We start from the raw sequence: 17,372 nt of genomic DNA on the forward strand, positions 1-17,372 counted from the left end.
GGTCGGTTGCAAGGTTTTACTGTAAGTCCAGTTACCTATGGATAGCAAGGGCCTATCGGAGTTGCCTCTGCCTCTGAGCTTGTCTGCATCCAAGGGATTTTTAAGAACAAACAAGCTAAAACAGATTAGAAATCCACCCCTTCTTTAACCCTATCCCAACCTCACCTCCCACCACCAATCTTATCTTTAATCATCTCGGACTGTCTGCAGTCACATGGTCCTTTCTGGGTAAAGTGCAGTTAAAAAAAATGATCCTGTTCCCAAGGCCCCCACCCCGAGGGTATGGATAATTAAAGGTAACCAGATTCCTACAAATTGTATCTTCAGCCACCTTTGATGTGAGCCTGGCCAGCACTAATGAGCGCCTTTGCCTTTGCCGGACGAGTGGGGAGAAGGTCACCGGCAGGGGAGTCAGGCACCGTCTGCAAAATAGGGGGAGAAGGGGCAAAGGCTCTTTCAAAGCCTTTCTCTGGGGTCTGTAACCAGAAACCGAAGCTGGCGCTCACCCAGGATCCGGTCACACCCGAATCCTGGGCACCTCGGCGGCTGTCATAGCCTCTGTTCACAAGTGTGCTCTGAGGGGTATCGATCTGGCATCGACATCTCTCATTATTTCCATTTTGAGGCTTGTTTAGAATTTGTTTGTGGTGCAGGAAATGGACCGACCAGGCTCCTGGCCCCTACTGGGGTGACACCCTGAGGAGGTGACACTCTGAGAAAGCTCTCCCGCCCTGGAGCTTGTCCTCCTGAGATGTTTCATGTACTCCAGGCCTTAATGAGGCTGGTGTGCAGTGAATAAGAAAATTAGTTCCTTGCCGGGTGTCATTATCGGTGAAAGGTTGCCTATTGATACATTGAAACTGCACCCAAGCAGCCCACTGAGTGCTCAGATCTGGAGGTAACCACAGTCTAGAGTAAGATCAAGGGGGTTGTGTGGGAATAAGACAGCCCGCTGGGATCCCCAAACATGCTGCTTCTGTGTTCTGTCCTTCCCATCCATCCTAGAAGGGGGCAGGCAGTGTATAAGAGCAGGGTGGAATTGGGTACAATCAAAGAATTAAAAAAAAAAAAAAAAAAATCCCCTGGGCTTAGCATTCCATCTCTCCTTTGCTGGAAGCTTCTCAAGAGCCAGGGGCGTGACTTTTATTTATTACAAAGCTAGCCCCCTGCTGGACGCCCAGCCCTGCGTCTGTCTGTTCTCTCTCAAGTGGATTCAGGGCTGGGGCAGAAGCTTCTGCAATGGAGGAGGGGGGAGAGAGGAAGGGGATCCCAGCTCTGGCCACAGTCTCCAAAGGCCAAAGAGGCAAGGTGGGAGGCAGTAAAGATGACAGTGACAGGGACTAACGCTGTCACTTCCATTTAGTGAGCCCTTTCTCAGGGGTAGGCACTGTGTTAAGCATCGCCCCCTTGGGAATGCAGTTCTCTTTCTTCTTCTTTTTTAATTTTTTTAATGTTTATTTTTGAGAGAGAGACAAAGAGAGACAGAGCGTAAGTGCGAGAGGGGCAGAGAGAGAAGGAGACACAGACTCCAAATCATGCTCCAGGCTCTGAGCTGTCAGCACAGAGCCCAGTGTGGGCCTCAAACCCATAGACCTGAGCCTGATCATGACCTGATCAGAAGTCGGACACTTAACTGACTGAGCCACTCAGGTGCCCCCCGGGAATGCAGTTCTTTTGGAATCCCAACCCTGAGGGTCCTTTGTCCTGAGAGTGGGGAAGAGGAACAAGCCAGGGGCCACACCCAGGTGCCCGGCTGCAGGCTGGGGGGAGCTGTGGACCCCTGCACATTCATTTTGCTCCAACTCACAGACATTAGGATGTTTTCATTTAATCTTCACAACACCCCTCAGGGGTAGGAACTATTATTCCCAATTTACACATGAAGAAACTGAAACCCAGCGAAGTCAAGGGGGTTGATGAACAGCTAGTGAGCCGTGCAGCTTGGAATCAAACCTCATTCTGCCTGTCTTGTCTCCAAAGCTGTGTGCTCATCTCTTTCCCTCAGATATCCATTTAGGGGAGGCCAGAACACAGAGGTCTGGTGCCTGGGGTGCAGAAAAATGCAGACTCCAGGGCCTGCCTCTTCCCTGAGGGTTGGCTGCAGCTCAGTAACTTTCTCTGCTGGTCAAGGAAGCTAATCATTATGCAAGTACGTGAGAGCACTGCTATTGTATCCGTTCTATTCAAAGCTTCAAGTATTATTAGTAGCAAATTACTTGCAACACCTTTCACAACCGATTGTAACATATGCCTCAGTGGCTCTCAAAGGATGTGGCGTTTCAGAAGCAGATTCCTGGCCCCCAGCCCAAGGGTTCTGATCTCCTCATCTTCCCCGTCTGGGTGGCTCTCAGAAACCTGCATTGTAGGCAGATTTCCCCGGTGAGTCTGAGGCCATTTGTCCACAGGCCCCACTCTGAGGAACCCCGCCTAGGCTATGCGGGTCTTCTCTCTCAAGTGGTGGGCTCAGGAGGGAAGGGTACTAAGACCGGGTCCAGAGTCCTGGGTTCTAACCTCAGCCAGCTGCTCCCTAGCTGTGTGGCCTCAGGCTGGTGTTTCTAGCCTCAGTTTCCTCCCAGGGCACTGGACAAGATGACCACTGGGGCTCTCTCCAGCTTCAAGAGTGGGCTTCTGAGGCAGGCCCCAGCCCAGCCCCCCAGGAGTGGAGCTATGGCTTTCTTAAAGGAAGAGAAGGAAGAAGAGGTTGGAGAAGCAGATGAAGGGGAGGAGGGTCAGAGGGCAGATGTGGGCCTGCCATCCAGTGAGCAAGGCCCCGTGTATGAACAGGGCTGCACCAACGTGTCAGAGCAGTGATTCACCAGAACTGGATTCCTGGAGGCTCAGTGCAGCCCAGCCCAAGGGAGATCTGACTCACGGGGGACAGCCCTCTGCAGAGTTCAGGTAAGAGGATTCCAGACCACACAGACCCTGGGAAGAGATTCTATGCAGGGGAAGCACTTAGGTGGGAGTCAGAAGCCCTGGGTTTTGCTTGTCCTTACTCTGGCATGAACTCCGTCCTTTCCTGAGTTCCTTTACGTCTTTGGGTTTCGGGTCCAACACCATAAAATAAGGCTCTGGTATTAGACTGATACTCAAGGCCCGTCTACGATTTGATGATTGTGAGGCCATGATTCCCACCCTGCAGAACCCTGTGTCTTGTAGATCCTGTCACGGGGAACCAAGCTGTTGAAGACAGCCCGGCGCTGCTCCACAAACCAAAGGTGAGTGAAGACTGACGGAGGGAGGAAGCTGTCATAGCCTCCATTCTACACAAACAAAATGTCTAAGCCCAGAACTGCCACATGTACCTCTGCACAGGCTCAAAATTAATGTGCCGTTACTATTCGACAGCCTGTTCCTAATACTGCCGCCGAAATCACTTCGTTCCCGAAGCGATGTTAGGAGGGGCCAAACACAACACCAGCTGTGCCTGTGCAAATGGCTTCGTGTTGGAAGCAAGCTTCCTTTCGTATGCTGTTAATCTGGGCTGCAAAGAAGCTAAGGGGTCAGAGGCAGCGCAGGGAGAGCGGGGAGGGGGGAAGGGGGCGGGGACAGCCCTGTCACCTCGCTTCAGGGTCTCCACCCCCCTTCTCAGGCTCCTTAGCCAGCCGTGGATGGGGTGGAGGGGACGGTGGGAGCTGTGTTGTGTCAGGCGCCCACATCCCTGCCTGTCAGCCCTGCAGCCCTGGGGACAGAGGCCATGAGGAAGCAGGGGATGCTTCTGTTCATTTAGCACCCCTTCCTGAGGGGCCGTGGAAGACTGACTCAAGCCCTGTGCTGAGCGTAAGGGATGCAGAAATGAATGAGGTTCCCCATCCCTCTGAACACCAGCTTTGAGCCACTTCTCTGCCCAATCCCTGCCTCCAGGAACTACCTGTCAGGCGCAGCTGGAGGATGCGAGACTGATGGACACCCCCACGCCCCATGAAGGAAAGCAGCGCAGGCAGCGAGCAGGGCAAGCTGGTGGAGAGGCTCTCGTTCCACATCATCGGGGATAGCTCTCCTCGCTCTCCCGTCTCTCCTGACACTGCCCTAATTCAGGTCCCGACGAGTCCTCTGGTCACAAGGGCCTCCTCACAGCAGGGACGCCATGTTCTAATGCAGGAGAAAAGATGGGGATTGGGGCCTGTGCTCCAAGTTGACGGGTCAGTGTCTCTGATCTCTGTTTTTGCTTCTGTTAGTTTGTTTGTTATCACAGTCTTGGAAGCAGCCTTGTTAATACACTTCTTCGGGCTGAGGAAAAGGCACCATGCTGACGAGCTAGGAAAAGCCGCCATGCTAACAAACTATGCTGGGGAGGAATGACACTCCCCCGAGCCCTGTTCCTCCAGCTGGGGCCGGCAGGGTCTGGTTCCAGTGAACCTCTCCAAAGCCCACTTGGATGGTCACTTCGCTACCCACAGACCCTCCGGATTCAGGCTGACTTACAACAGTGCTTACAAGGACAATGTCCCTCCCGATGTTGGCTGTCTGCTGTATTCTAGGAGCTGCTCCAGAGGCTTCTGGGCCTTACCTCGCGTAACCTTCACCCCATCCTACTAGGTAGGTATTAACACTGACCCTGCTTTACAGATGAGAAAACTGAGCCTCAGAGAAGCTAAGTTCCCCTAGGAGATGGTGTGAAAGTAGCAGAGCCAGGACTTGAACCCTCAGCCCACGCCTTGCCACCACACTTCAATGTCTCTCTCTTTCCACGTGTCCACCAGGCGGTGTCACAAACTGGTCCATGCTGAGAGCAAGGCCAGAGTTAGGAAGCCTTAGCGAACTGCTAATGCAGAATTTGCCAAGGTGTGTTCTGGGGAGCGAGCCTTTGAGATGCTGACAGAGAAATTCCCAGGTCAAACACAATAGGAGAGGTCTTCTCTCGGCCTCCTGGAGGTTCACAGTGTGCAGCGGCCTTGCAAAGTTCTCCGAGAAGGGACTTGTCTCTCTTCGAGGATAGAGCAAGTTCCCGAGATAACATGTTTGCATTTCGTTCTTACCCTAGTTTTCCTCCCCCAACCCCTTCTCCCTGAGAAAGTAACCGGCCTTCTATTCCCTCTTCACTGAGGGGAAAGTTATTTTGTGGAACGAATCTCAGGAGCTAGGTGTTGACACAGCCTTTCCTGACTTTGGGAGAAATTCTGCCTGATCTTCTCAGAAGCGGAGGGAAAAGGTGAGTGTTTTTGCCTGGTGGAAATGGAGGAGGCCAAAACAGGGAACAGGTGGAAATTCTCCCGAGTGAAAGGGGAGCAAGGGTAGAGACCTCTTGGAGAAGCTGACACCAGGGCCCAATAGAAACGGTCAGGACCTGAGGGGTGCTCTAGATACTGAGACTCTGGCCCCAGCTAAGCTCTCCATGCCCAAGCCGGGCACAGGCACACAAAACTACTTTCCATCATGTGCCCATGGGTGCCTACACTAAGGGTCCTGCTCTAGGCCATACCTCAGGACATTGTCATAACCCTGGAGGGGGAGGGCAGGATCAGGAAGAACTCTCAGTGACAACAAGGAGAATTTCCCATTAGCCTGTCGGGTTGGAGGCTAAGGTTCAGAGTCAAACTGACTTTAAGTAAGGTAATATGACAGTTCTTATACACCCAAGTTTGAATTTAAGTTCTTACGCATGAAACTTGACAACAAATCTTTTTTAAACACATAATGTCTCTGGTAACAGCTATTGGAATTGTTGGTCATTGGATCACATTTTGGGAAATTCTGGCTTCAGAACATGAGCCCCCACATCTAGAACTTAAGCTCCCAGGAGCAGTGGGCCAGCCAGACCAGGTAAGGAGGAGAAGAGGGGCCGAGAGAAGGAGGTGGGAGTCCAAACGGAGAAAAAAAGAAGTGAGGGGGAAGGTAAGGAGATGAAGGGGGGTAGAGAGGGTTGGAGTTACAGAACAATGGGGAGAAAGGGACAGGTAGAGAACAGAGAGCGAGGAGAGGAATGGGAGGGGGGAGGGGCGGGCGGGGGAGTCCACTGCTAGAGCAGGTAAGGGCTCGGCCATGCTACTCAGAACACCTGGCAGGGGTCAGCTCCCCACCTAATATGTGAGTAAGGCAGGCCCCTTGGGGGCTGCACCCCAGGTGGGTGCTCGGCAAGAGGGAAGAGGGGCCTCGATATCCAGCTGAGAAGAGGCCCAGATCAATTTTGAGGGTGGAACCCCCAGAGAACTGGGAATCAGGACACTAGGTACAGACCCGCTTCAGCCAGTTGGCCGTGGGGCCTGGGGCTGGTGGCCAAACCAGCCATGGGTGGTCGCCAGGGGGCAGTCCTGAGGGTCCATCCAGACACCTCCTCTTGTTGGGTGCCTCCCGGCTCTAATATTCTATGGTTCCATAAATGGAATTTAATGAAAAAAATCATGTCAAACCTACAACCTTATCAACCCTGTACAGACATGCGATGCTCATAGCAGTTCCTGAAAACTGTATAAACAGTCAGCAGTTCATTCAAAGAGCTGTACCTGGCGGTACTTTTCGCTCCAGAGCAAGAGTCATGTGCACATTGATGGAGCAAGGAGAGAAGAGAAAGGAAAGTCGCATAGGCTCTTATTTGCTGCCCTGCCCCCCACCCCACGCACACAAAAAGCAGGGCTCTCTGGCTTCTACGGGCCTTAAGACTCGTGATGACCGAGGCCCAGATGAAGAGGTGACACCATGACCCAGCACCAGGTCCCTTTGCAGGCACTAGTCCCACAACAGCCTGAGGTAGCCTACTAGTCAAGACTTCCGATTACGAATGTCAGAAAGCCAACTCAGACTAGTTTTAAACAAACAGGGGAGTTTATGGACTCAGGCAACTGAGGAACCAGACATGGCTGGAACCAGGAATCAAACAATTTCATTGGGGCATTCTCCTTTTTAACCTCTGCTTATTTCTACTAGGCTCCATGCTTTGGATAGCTTATTCCCACATAGTAGGATAATGGCTACCACCCCCCTCCCCCATACTCCTATCTACACAGTAGCTAAAGCAGACAAGAAAAATCTGTCTTCCTCAGTAGCCCCATCGGAAAGATCTGATTGGCCAGTTGGAGTCACTTGCTTCTCCCTGAATCAGACTCCGTCCTGCGGGGGATGAAATTCTTTGAGTGGATACACCCAGCTGGGAGGAGGTGAACCCCACTCAAACCCCATAGCATGGGTTGCCCACAGGAAAGAAGGGACTAAAGAAGGAATTCTACACAGATGAGAACATCAGATTTCCTCAAGTCGATTGTTTTGAAGCCCATTTTACAGATGAGAAAATTGAAGATCAGACCGGTTAACTAACTTACCTAACTTCACAAACTTCAGAAGTAGCAGAGCTTGGACTCGAAGCCACATTTGTCTGCCTCCAAAGTGCAGGTTTTAACCCCTAGACTCTTCTATCTAAACTGTTCCAGAATCTCCAGGAGTTCCATTATTCCTGCTCCAGGTACTTGGGGCTTGTCGTTCAGGGCTCTCCAAATAACCGAACTTGTAGGGAGACTGACAGTAAATTCAAGACCCCTGATGTCTCAACGAACTGTTGCTCTTTTCCGTTGCTCTTTCTCTGCCTTTCCCCAGCTGGAAAGTAGGAATTGGGGAACCACAAACTCCCCTCTCATTACCCCTTCCAAGGCTGAACACACAATACCCAGAACAGCAGTATCACCATTTAAGGCAAAAGTTCTCAACCACAGCGTGTTCATACTGGTGGAGTGAATCATTTGTAAGGTGGTTTGTGGGTGATTTGTTTTAGTAATAGTTAAAATACTGGAGTTTGCAAACGATTTACCTTTTTGAAAAAAATAGAGCGGAGAAAATTCAAGGTTATCCCTATAACAACGCCCATTGTATCCACTTGTATTGTATGCGTTCTTGAGTGGGAGAGAGAAGTGAAAGCAAGCAGACATTTGTCATTAACTGGGATTGGCATGGTGATTTTTCTTACTTGTCTGCCCTACTGGAAAAGGGGCTGGGAATTACTGATTTAAGGAAGGACCTCTGCCCACAGATTTCCTTTTAATACCTACTTTCAATCCCACCAAGTAGAGATGTATTGGCTTTAAAAGCAAAGGCTGGTGTTTCCGATTCTGTGTCTCCCTCTCTCTCTGCCCCTCCCCCGTTCATGCTCTGTCTCTCTGTCCCAAAAATAAAAATAAACGTTGAAAAAAAAAATTAAAAAAAAAAAAAGCAAAGGCTGGGTAGGGACAGTGTTCAACAGTCGCTTGCATATTAGTGTGAATTATAGGATACCCTTGTTCAAGAATAAAGTATTCTAGAGATCCTAGATGAATGGAGACATTTCTGAGTACTTTCAGATAATAAAAACTTCTGAAGGACTAAAAAAAAAAAAAAAAAAAAAAAAAGAAACTTTAAAGTGGAGCTTTAAATAGAAGTTGAAAGCTTTGAGTTAATAGATAATTTTATGCAAAATAACTTTCACACTAGCAAGTAGCTTCCAGAGTGAGCGACAGAGTAGGCAGCAGATTTTTTGCCATTGTGGCAAGGTAGAGCTTTATGCTTTTGGCTCTTTTTGCTTTCTGGATAATAATTCTAATGTACTCCTGGGGCACCTGGGTGGTTCAGTCGGCTGAGTGTCCGACTTCAGCTCAGGTCAAGATCTCACGGTTAGTGAGTTCAAGCCCCGCGTCGGGCTCTGTGCTGACAGCTCAGAGCCTGGAGCTGCTTCGGATTCTGTGTCTCGCTCTCTCTGTGTCCCTCCCCTGCTCACGCTCTATCTCTCTCTGTCTCAAAAATGAATAAAACATTAAAAAAATTTTTTTAAATAATTCTAATGTACTTGTAGTAGAAGAGACAGCCAGATGCCCATCCATGTTCGTTGCGGCATTAGTCACAATAGCTAAGAGGGGAAGCAACCCCAATGTCCATCAATGGATAAAAAGGTGGTGTGTGTTTACAATGGAATATTATTCAGCCTTAAAAGGGAAGAAAATTCTGACATAGGCTACAACATGGATGAAACTTGCAGACATTGTACTAAGTGAAATAAGCCAGTCACTGAAAGACAGATACCATAGGATTTCACTTCTTTTTTTTTTTAATGTTTACTTACTTTTGAGACAGAGAGAGAGCATGAGTGGGGGAGGGGCAGAGAGGCAGAGAGAGAGAGAGAGAGAGAGAGAGGGAGGGAGGGAGACACAGAATCCAAAGCAGGCTCCAGGTTCTAAGCTGTCAGCACAGAGCCCAATGTGGGGCTCGAACTCACGAACCACGAGATCATGACCTGAGCTGAAGTCAGATGCTTGACTGACCAGCCACGCAGGCGTCCCTATAGGATTCCACTTCTATGAGGTATTTAAAGCAGTAGAATGTGGTCACCACAGGCTAGAGGGAGGGGGAGGATGCGGAGTTGCTGTTTAACAGGTATGGATTTTCAAAGTTCTGGGGATCTGTTGCACAACTTTGCGAATGCAGTTGCTATGACTGAGCTGTACATTTAAAGATAATTACAATGAGGGGCGCCTGGGTGGCGCAGTCGGTTAAGCGTCCGACTTCAACCAGGTCACGATCTCGCGGTCCGTGAGTTCGAGCCCCGCGTCGGGCTCTGGGCTGGTGGCTCGGAGCCTGGAGCCTGTTTCCGATTCTGTGTCTCCCTCTCTCTCTGCCCCTCCCCCGTTCATGCTCTGTCTCTCTCTGTCCCAAAAATAAATAAACGTTGAAAAAAAAAATTTAAAAAAAAAGATAATTACAATGATAAATTTTATGGTATGTGCTTTCTACACATTTTTTTAATATTAAAAGGGAAAAAAAAGGTACAATCAGAAAACTAGGGCTGAGCTATTCCATTCTTTGAAACAACACAAACAAAAAAGTAGGGGGAGGCAGGAATTCTAGGAACCTCTGGAAGTCAAAAGTGATAGTGACCCCCTCTCTGGCAGAATAAATGTCACAAGAAAAAAAAACCATATGGAGTAATTTATTTCAAAAAAGAAACACTCAGAAGGGAGAAGAGAGGAGAGGAAGGGAGGAAGGGACAGTGAGAAGCACGACTCTGAGAAGCTATAGTCTAAAAAAGGAATTATTTGCAATAATATGTAAAATAACAAAAATAATGCAGCCATACCATACCCGGCATTGTACAAGGTATAAAAATGTTTCATGCTGCTGGCCACAAGAGGGCTTATGGCTAACTGAAATAAAATCTCACCCATCACCATGGTGAGAGTTTTGGAATTTAATCAGATTGCTTTCCCCACACTTAAGCATAAGAAAATGGAATGGAGATAAAGAACAATTTGAGGGGCACCTGGGTGGCTCAGTCAGTTAAGCGTCTGACTTCAGCTCAGGTCCTGATCTCGTGGTTCATGAGTTCAAGCCCTGCATCGGGCTCTGTGCTAACAGCTCAGAGCCTGGAGCCTGCTTGGGATTCCGTGTCTCCCTCCCTCTCTGCCCCTCCCTGACTTGTGCTCTGTGTCTCCCTTTCCCTCTCTCAAAAATAAATAAACATTTAAAAAAATTTTAATTAAAAAAGAACAATTTGAAGGCATATAACCCTCTGAAGATAAACAGGCCAAAGCCAGGGGTTTGGGTGGTCAAGGATGGTTTGTGGGACAGGAGTGAAGGGGGCATTATTGACAGACTGGGTGAGGTAGCAGCAAGGCACTGGAAGGAAGTTTTATCAGTAGGAAGAGAAGTTGCTGGAAGTTGGTTCTGCTTCTCCTTTTTAGAAACACATGGATTTTACTTAAATTTTCATAGTCTCTGCCTTCTTCCCCGCCTAATCCCTACAGACACTAGAGGGTTGAGACAAGGCAAAGACAGACTTGCCACGGGAAGTTGGTTCCACACCCGAGGCTAGCCACAAGGCACACGCAGGAAGGTGCGGGGTTACTGATGCCATGAGGTGGTACGCACCACGACAGCTTAGTGGAAGCCCCGTCACACACATGGCTGCATGAAAGGCAGCGTGGCCAGCAGCCACACGCCGTGTCATTTTGATGTGGAGCCCTTCCGGACTGGGAGAAGCCTAGTGAAGGCAGCATTCCCCGAGCGAGGCTGTATCACTTGATCTGCCCGCTCCGGACACCAGGATCCCGTCAGCAGTGGTTAGGTAAGGCTCTTCTCCCTGTCGGATTCCATTTGTGCAAGTCCTTGGAAGTGTTCTTTAATTTAGATTTCAATAAAGATAAGACCAAGGTTAATTGAGAATGGCTGAGTCTCACATTATGTAATGAGAGCCATCTACAATTCACCGTAGAGTTAGCAGGGGAAACTGTAGCCGGGCTCCGATGCTGACCTCCCCCTCGATCCGAAGTGAGGAACTGAGGAGTCCACGGATTTTATGTTCTCCAGGTCCGGGGAGCTGATTTGCTTCTTCCGTTCCACCGAATTCTTGGCTCCTATTGGATCAGGTTCAGGCGATCGTTTCTCCTATCAAGCCTCTTGTTACTAATTGCAGGGAATTCTCAATCTCTGTATCTGTCATCACTCAAAGTTCAGATTTTTTTTTCCCTCGTTTATAATTGTAATCGACACCTTGCTAGTCGTGTTTCAAAGTTCCGCTTTTAAATAACAAAGGTTATATCCACCGATGTCTAGGGAGCCTGCCTTTTCCAATGTGTTCTGCAAAATGCCTACTGTTGGTTATTTATAACCCACAAATGGCTCCTTTCACTACTTGCTACATGCTCTTCTCTTCCATCATCAGCATCTGTCTGCCTCTGCTTGGCCGACTCTATGGCGGGCTGGGGTGGGAAGTGGAATTCTTGGTATCAAGAATTACTTCCAGACTGAATGTGCTCTCTCTCTCTTTGGCAAGACATGCAAATTCTAGGGCACATCGTGAACAACCCCATTCAACATCCTCCTCTGCCTTCAGATGGTTTGGGGGTTTACCCTCTGTACGCTTCACCCGTGTAGATGAGGGCAAGGGAGGACTTGAAGACAGCCAGTGTGTATGGACACGAGTCTATACACTGTGTAAAGACGCCCAGCCAAGGAAGCAGAAGGGATGCCTTTTCTTTGCACAAAAACAACAGCTTTCCACTAAGCCGTCTGCTAGTGGAGTGTGTCCACACAGAAGGAGTATCCTTCTAGAATTTACACACTTTATAGGCTGGCAGCAGCCTTCCCTGAAACAGATGCTGTGGGATGGGGAAACTGGGTTTTTAAGGAGTGTACAGAGAAGTTTACCACGGTTGTGAATGGAAGAAAAGTCAGCACGATCATTCCCTAACGGAAGCTAACAGCGTGCAGTCAAAAGGCCAAAGATTAAGAGTCTAAAGCTCTGTGGGGCACCTGGGTGGCGCAATCGGTTAAGCGTCCGACTTCAGTCAGGTCACGATCTCGCGGTCCGTGAGTTCGAGCCCCGCGTCGGGCTCTGGGCTGATGGCTCAGAGCCTGGAGCCTGTTTCCGATTCTGTGTCTCCCTCTCTCTCTGCCCCTCCCCCGTTCATGCTCTGCCTCTCTCTGTCCCAAAAATAAATAAAAAACGTTGAAAAAAAATTAAAAAAAAAAAAAAAGAGTCTAAAGCTCTGGTCCCTGGTGGGCTCTCCATGGGGACATGCTCCACTTGCCCAACCTGACTTCTTTCTTTTCCTCTCCCCCTACATTATTTCAAAAAAAAAAAAAAAAGTAAGAGCCAATTTTTCTTATGTGAAATTGGGAGAAAGAGGGCTTAGGCAAGGCAACAAATACCACAGAACACAGTAGCTCGTCCAAAGATGCTCCAGATACCACAGCCCCACGGAACACCTACTTGGCCAGTGGAGTGACTCTTAGGACTGACTACACTCAGCCACAGGGAAGGCGGCCAGGGCCCCGACGTGCCAGGCCGGCGCACAGCAGAAGAGGGCTTTGTTCAGCGCGGCGATGTCTGCCCTCCGGTCCTGCTTTCCTTTCATCCCCTCGTCTTTTGCACATCCTCTCTCGCTGCTCGTGTTCTGTGTTCTGGAATTCTCACTGCCTCCCAGACACTGCGGTTGGCTTTGATTGATGCTCTTTGTTCTGTGTGTCAGTGGAGTGCTGCTGACAGAATAATACAGTCTCTAGCCAACTTAGTCCTGGGTTCCTGCCTTCACTGCTCGAGCACAGCAGTACATGTGGGAGCAGGTCCTTCTGGGCACAAACTACATTCCAGGCGCGATACGGGATTCTAGGCACTGGGAATACAGTGGTCATCAAAACAGCCCAAACGCCCTGCTCTTGTGCCCCCTACATTCTAGAGGTCAGCGGGGAGGGGGGTGGTGGGGAGACAGGCATAAACAAAGTAACTGTACACAGCGTGTCCGATGGTGACAGGACAGTGTGGAGGTGGGGGGCTGCCATCTCCTACAGAGTGGCCAAGAAGGCCCTCAAGGAGACGATGACATTGATTAAAGATTGGAAGGGGGTTGGTGAGTCATGACAGATCCGAGGGAAGAACTCACAGGGATTCTTTGTCATTCTCACACTCCGGGTTGGCTACACTGGGTTTGTATTTTACTAACTCATACCAAGCGTGTTAGTTATAGGTTGCTGTGTAACAACTCACCCCAAGATGCAGCGACTTGAAACAACATCTTTTTATTGCCTCATAGTTACTGTAGGGCGGGCACCCACATATGGCTGGCTCAGGGTCCCTACAAGGCGGCACTGAAGATGCTGGGCAGGGCTGCAGTCACCCCCTGGCTCAGCTGGAAGAGGACCCACTTCCAAGATCACTCACGTGGTGTTGGCAGCTCTCAGGTCCTCCCTGGCTGTCATCTGGGGATTTCAGCTCCCTGCCACTTGGAGCTCACCGCATAGCAAGCCAACAAGAGCGTGAACAAGACAGAAGTCACAGTCTTCTTATACCCTAATCTTATAAGTAGTATGTTGTCATTTTTGCCATATTCTATTCGATGGAAGGGAATCATTAGGCCCAGCTACATTCAAGGCAAGGGGATGACACAAGGGTGTGAATACCAGGAGGCGGGGATCATTGGGGGCATCTCAGAGGTTGCCTCCCATCCCAAGAATAGAACAAAGCCACGCAAGAACACCCTTTGGTAGTCACCTGGACCACACTTCCCAGTCAATTTTCCCCATAGCCACCAGAACGATCCTTATAAAATGTAGGCGAGAGTATCTTACTAGCCTCTGCTAGGAAACCCCCCATCATGTCTCAGACTAGCATCCGCATTTCAAGTCCTGGCCTCTGCCTGGTTCTCCCGCCCTTATTCCTCCACGCACCTGACCCATGCTGTGCTGGCCACAGGAGCCTTCTTGCTCTCTCTTGAACATACCGAACGCATTCCTGCTCTTTGCATTGGTTGTTCCTCCTGCCTCGAGCACTTCCCACAATGGTCCTCTTCCTTCTCATCCCTCAGGTCTCTGCTCAGCTGTCACCTTCTCAGTGGGGCTTTTTCTGACCACCCCTGTCTAAAACATCCTCCTAGGGGTGCCTGGATGGCTCAGTCAGTTAAGCATCCAACTCTTGGTTTCAGCTCAGGTCATGATCTCACAGTTCATGAGTTCGAGCCCCACGTCGGCCTCTGCGCTGACAGCACAGAGCCTGCTTGGGATTCTCTCTCTCCCTCTCTATCTGTCCCTCCCCCATTTGCTTGCATGAGCGTGTGCTCCTGCTCTCTCAAAGTAAACAAATAAACTTAAAAAATAGATAAATAAAATAAAACATTCTCCTATACCTCCTCCTCTCCCCTTTATTTTACTTTATTTTCCTGTCCATCTTCCTGACTAGAAAGTAAGATCCATGAAGGCAGGGATTTTTGTCTGTTTTGTCCACAGCTATATTTCCAGTGCCTGGGATTTAGGAGATTGTCAGTAAATATTGCCAGAATGAATGAATGAATGAATGGCATTTGAATGTATGTAAAGATGAAATCATCTCTAACACAGTGAGAATAATATTTTCCTTTTGGGGGTTTATGATATCCTAGGCAATTTAGAAACATAATTTCGTTTAATTCTTAGGAATATCCCATGAGGTAGGTACTATCATCCTCAATTTACAGAGGAGGGCTTGGCAAAGTCAGGAAACTTACTGGAGATCACACGGTAAAAGGAAGAGCTGAGATCTAAACCCAGGGCTGTCTGCCTCCACAGCCCACTCTGTCACCACCGAGGTATGTACCCACAGGGGTGGGGCCCTGCCACCACAGGCTGATACCATGGGACTGTTGCTAACACTGCTCCCTGGGTAATCCTGACATGCAGGCTGGGATCAAAGCCTTTTCTCCAAAGAATCCTCTTTCACACCTCAAGATCCAATGAAAAATATTAGTGCAGCGCCTCCCTCGGTCTGTAATAGAACGTTTATTTCATCTCAAGGCAACTTTAGACAAAACTGTGACACTTAGCTTGGAGCCACCCAGAGACTGAGTTAAGGCTTGGACGGCCATGGGCTTCCGCCCTCCTCCCCCCACACTTACCCACGCTGTGGCCTCCTCCCTCGGGGTTCTGGGCTGTCCCTCAGGGACGGTGAGAGGACAAGCCAGGCCTGCCCCCCAGTGCAGAGAATGCCCAGCCTCCAGTGCCGCTGCCGGTTGCAGCCTTATGGAGCTCCCAGCCCTCAGTTTAGACTTGCCTCCTTTCTGGGGTACATTGGACAGCAACAGCACCCAGCAAGCACCCTGACTCCCGGTACCCCTCACTTCCTCCCCCACACTGAGCCCAGTCCCTGAACTTGTGGTGCTCTCTCACCCACGGGCTTAAGTCATGCTTGTGGCCTCTACCTACAGCAGTCTTTCCCTCTTACCACCTAGTTAAAGCCTATTTGCACTGGGAGGGTCTTTGTAAATGCCGCTTCCTCGGGAAGACTTCCTTAACCACCTAATTTCCTGTCTGGGGTAGGTGATTGCTCTCCTGGAGCCCAGGATCTCCTCTGTAATGGGGAATACCACCTTGGATTCACATGTCACCCGAGATTAAGGACCATGGCTGCGGAGCATCTGTTGTTTGCAGCCCAGCATTTATAGCCCCTCCTCTGAGCGACAGTTTATCAGATTTCCTGGGGGAAACCTCCCTCCCTGTTTCAGCCAGGTGATTTGTGTGGGGCTGACCAGTGCCCAGCTTCAGCTGTGGAGCCTAAACTAACCGGCACCCTCTCCCTCCATTCTCCCAGTCACAGTGATTGGCTCAGGGCTGACATGTGACTTAGGCCGACTCAACCAGACTGAACCTTGGGGCTCTGGCTGGAAATGATGCATCCTGGCCTTTCTCCCCTAGTGGACCTGTAGCCTCCTGGGATACTGGAAGCCACCCAGGACCGGTGGGGTGAGGTTTATGGAGGGAGAGCCTGGCCAGCAATGGAGCCATTGAAGAAGAAATGGGGAGAAAGTAACAGTCTCCTGGTCCCAATTATTTGAGCCCCTAGATCAGCATTGCCTGAAACCAGAGCTACCTGGAGACCTGTCAGTTATGTGGACAATAAAAATCCACTTTATATTGAAGCCAGTTTGAAAGTTTGGTGTTGGTGGTGGTGTTATTACTTGCAACTAAGAAACACCCTAATTTCAAATTCGGCCTATCACCACTGTACCTTCAGCCCTCAGCACAGTGCCTTGAACTTAGTTGTGGTTGAATGAAGAAGTTTCTTTGCTCTGGGTAAGAAATCTAGGGACGGGGAGGTTGGGGGGGGCGGGGGGAGCCTGGATGGCTCGGTTGGTTAAGCGTCCAACTTCGGCTCAGGTCATGATCTCGCAGATTGTGGGTTTGAGCCCCACATCAGGCTCTACGCTGCCTGCTTCAGATTCTGTGTCTCCCTCTCTCTCTGCCCCACTGCTGCTCACGCTCTCTCTCTGTCTCTCAGAAGTGAATAGACATTACAATAATTAAAAAGAAATCTAGGGACCAGTAAGTATGGAGGTGGGCATAGAGCAGGGACTAGAAAGCACTCAGCTCTCTCTAATCTAGTATATGAAGAGGCTGGGTCTACTTCTTTCTCCCCTATTCTACTCAAGGGCTGGTCAGACATCCTCCCTGCAACTCCTCTGGGCCCTACAGATGTAGGAGGTCTTCTGTCTGGCTAAGGCACAATCCCCAACTCCTGGTCCCACTAAGAGTATCGTTCCTGACCAGCTTCATCCCAACCCCTAGTCTGCCTTAGCAGGTCTATCAACTCAGAGCTGGTTAGGACTATGGGGCCACTCAAAACACAGATTAAGGCACTGTCTACTTGCCTTTAAAAAAAAATCGTGCCGTGATGGGTTCTTTACTCACACCCTGAATAAATCTTATGCCCTGTCTCTGTCCGCAATCTGTTTCTATTCCTGTTTTTGGGAGCACAGACTCTGAGAAGGAAGCATAGAGGTCATCTAACTTGACCCCACTCCCAGGGCACGTGCTACCACTATGTCTCTGACTTGGCTTGAACGTGACCAGGGACCGGCTGCTCCATCCTCTGTGAAGCAGGCATATTGTCAGACAGCTCAGATTGTTAGAAAGTTCTTCCTGAAATTGAGCTGGAATCTGTTTCCTTGTCATTC

General features: G+C 49.6%; 1 long non-coding RNA gene across 1 annotated transcript; it reads left to right on the forward strand.

Annotated features, from left to right (window-relative positions):
• Window positions 1–13,556: 13,556 nt before the first annotated feature.
• Window positions 13,557–16,341, forward strand: LOC121018717 (uncharacterized). The gene is made up of 3 exons (XR_005785303.1): window positions 13,557–13,756; window positions 14,901–15,011; window positions 15,739–16,341. It is a non-coding gene; the product is annotated as an uncharacterized LOC121018717 (long non-coding RNA).
• The last annotated feature ends 1,031 nt before the right edge of the window (window positions 16,342–17,372 follow it).

This window comes from Herpailurus yagouaroundi, unplaced genomic scaffold, assembly GCF_014898765.1.
Source record: "Herpailurus yagouaroundi ecotype Mexico unplaced genomic scaffold, PumYag 77, whole genome shotgun sequence".
NCBI lineage: Eukaryota > Metazoa > Chordata > Mammalia > Carnivora > Felidae > Herpailurus > Herpailurus yagouaroundi.